Source organism: Quercus suber, unplaced genomic scaffold (assembly GCF_002906115.3).
Source record: "Quercus suber isolate HL8 unplaced genomic scaffold, Cork oak 2.0 scaffold_162, whole genome shotgun sequence".
NCBI classification, from domain to species: Eukaryota; Viridiplantae; Streptophyta; class Magnoliopsida; order Fagales; family Fagaceae; genus Quercus; species Quercus suber.
The window spans coordinates 415490-418796 of record NW_027069623.1 but is presented as its reverse complement, the minus strand read 5'-3'; positions in this window follow the sequence as shown (position 1 = coordinate 418796).

Here is a 3307-nt window from a genome sequence, read left to right as displayed (position 1 = left end):
AAAAAAAAAAAAAAAAAAAAAAGTTATATGTTGTTTGGATTGTTAGCCCTTCCATCATTTTTTTGCTGATGTATTCGCTAATTAAATGGCACATAAGCTTGTCACATGCGCTAGCTGGATCAATAAAATCATGACAAGTAAACCATATAATTAAATAAAATAAAAATAGTTATAAAAAATTAAAAAATTCCTTAAATATAAAAAATCATGATGTATTTTTAAATTTTTTTTTCCCTTTTCAATATGTCTAGACATCCAAACAATTCTTTTTTCTCAATTTTGTTATTGGTAATTTTTTGTTGTTGATATTATGTTATTGGTAAAATAGTTTGTCATAATTGGTATATAATATAAGTGGTGTCAATAATTAACTAAAATAAATAAATATAATTCCAAATACAATAGGACAAATATGAGATTGTGAAATAAAAAAAATATCTCTATAGCATTGTTCCATTTACTTTCCTTTTTTGTTTTCTCCCCTAATGGAAGACTTTATTAACCTATTTCATGGCACTCTAAGAGGATCTTGATGATGACAGATTTTGTGGGATGTGTTTAACTAAAAGGATAATGTTAATTACATGCACTAACTTGCATACATTTTCATACACAAGTGAAAAACAAGTGAGAAATCGTTATTGAAGACACGATTTCAAGTTCTAAATCGTATCTTCAATTCACAATTTATATAAGCAGAAAGCAAGAGGCAATAAAAAAGAGAGGAAGAGAATCCCTTTAAACTCTCTAATCAATGCTACAAAAAACTGGACCTATAGTGGCGTTTGTGAAACGCCACTATAGGTACTAAAAACGCCGCTATAGACCAATTTTTTTTTTAATTTTTGAAAAAGGCTATAGTGGCATTTGTCAAACGCCATTATAGGTCTATAGTGATGGTACAATAGTGGCATTTGTGAAACACCACTATAGACTCTACAAATGCCACTATAGCCAAAAAAAATTTGATTACCAAAAATTAATTTTTGGTAATCAAAAGAATTTTTTTTTGACGTAAAAATGTTTTTTTTTAATTAAATTAAAAGATACAAAACAAAACAAAACAAAATACATAAATAAAACAAAATACAAACACTATAGCTATCCTAGCAAATTCAAAATGAAACACAAACCCACCTAAAAAATTCAAAATCAAACACAACATGCTCACATCCAATTTTTTTTTTTTAAAAATAGCAACTCCAAATACAAACACTATAGCTATCCCAGAAATTCGAAATGAAAACACAAACCCACCTAAAAAAATTCAAAATCAAACACAAAATGCTCACATCCAAAAATAAAAAAAAAAAAAAATAGCAACTCCACCCCAACACATTCAGCTGCCACCCACAGACCAACCTGCAAAAAGAAATCATCAAATTGATTAGAAATCTCATAGACCCATGAAGCAAAGTTGACAGCAAACAAGGAATAGATCAAAACTATTATCAAAAAATAAATAGACCAAAACAATCATAATTTTTTTTTAAAAAAAATGCTTACCTACAACTATACAACCAATGGCTTCAAATACCATCTACAAATTTGAACAAAATCAATAAGCTGCAACACTATCTGCAAATCCAAAACCCAAAAACATTAACACCACCACAAATAAAACAAAAGAAATAAAATCAAAATGGAGAGGAAGAGAAAAGTATTAATTCAGGTGTGAAGTGAAAGAAGAGTGAAAGAAAAAGAAAAGAAAAAAGATGGAGGAGTGGAGACAAGGGAGAAAAGAAAAAAAAAAAAAAAAACAAAAGAGAAAGGAGGTCTGAGACTTGGCGTGAGAGATAAGGGAGAAAAAGAAAGAAAGGAAAAAAAAAGTCTGAGGCTTTGGTGTGGAGATAAGGAAGAGATATGGGAGAGTGGGGCGTAGGTGGGGGTTTTAAAGTTTTTTTTTTTTTTTTTAAATATATATATATATATATATAAAGAGAAATGATAAGTATGTATGTGTGTGTGTATATATATATATATATAAATGATATATTCACAATATTTTTACAACAAATTTTAAGTGGCAGGTTGTACTAGTTGTTATTGTTAAGGCAAAAAAGTAATTTTAGTGTTACGTTTAAATTTGAACCAATAACAACTAATCACTTATGATTTGTTGTGAAAATATTGTGGACATAACATCTCTCATTTAAATATAAATATATAATAATATATAATTTAAATAAATAAATATATTTATTTATATTATATTCAAATATTTTGAAATATGCCATAGAATATTCTAGGCATATTTCATATTTTTCTTTACCGTTGAAACTCATTCAAGTTATTATTATTATTATTATTATTATTATTTTTAAGGAATATTGTAGAATATAGTGGCGTTTGTCAAACGCCACTATTGGTCCTTGTAACACCAGGATGTATAGTGGCATTTAAAAACGCTATTATAGGCCGTTGGAAACACTGCTATAGACCCATTTTTTAAAACGCAATTATAGATATGCCTATAGCAGGGTTAATAGAAACGCCATTATAGGCATTTAACTTAACTTTTGTTTTAATTGAACTCTCTAAGTTTCAAATTTACTAAATTTAAGCATTTTTATCCAATTTTACTAAAAATTTGTTGTTTAGTATGCAATTAACTAATAGAAAAATAACTGTCCAAAAAAAGAAATTTCACAAAAAATCTATAAAATATTTTTATTAATTTTATAGAATTTTTTATATGAGAAAATATTTTTTAATGAATTTTTTTAACAAAATTAGACAAAAAGACTGACTTGAATAAATTTAAAACTTACATAGCTCAATTAAATGAAAGTAAACTTAGATGACTTAAATGAATTTTAGTTAAAATTAGAGGGTGCAATTTGCATTTTAGCCTAATTTTTTAACTAACTAATCTCATCACTCTTTATAAAGAATTATTTAAGAACATTAAATTAGATCAATTAATATAAATCATCTAGCTTATAATAGAAATAAGTAATGTATATATATATATATATTGTGTAATCTCGAAACGGTGCATCGATACTAAAATATTTTGTTTTAGTAGTCAATCGGAAATGGCCCTCTAAACAAAATTCAAAACCTGGGTCCAAATGTAATTGGAATGCTAGGTCAAAGTTAATTGAGAAATTTGGTACTTGAAACCATTGTCTTAGTATAAAGCTCTCTTGAGATAGTGAAAATTTTTATACCTATTTGTTGTGTGAGTGTAACCAAATAATAGTGGGTATGTGCAAATTATAATTAGAAAATTATGATAAATTTTTTTTTTTTTCCGTTTATTGGTTTGATAAGAGGGATATATTCTTCAGCTTGCAAAGTCAAC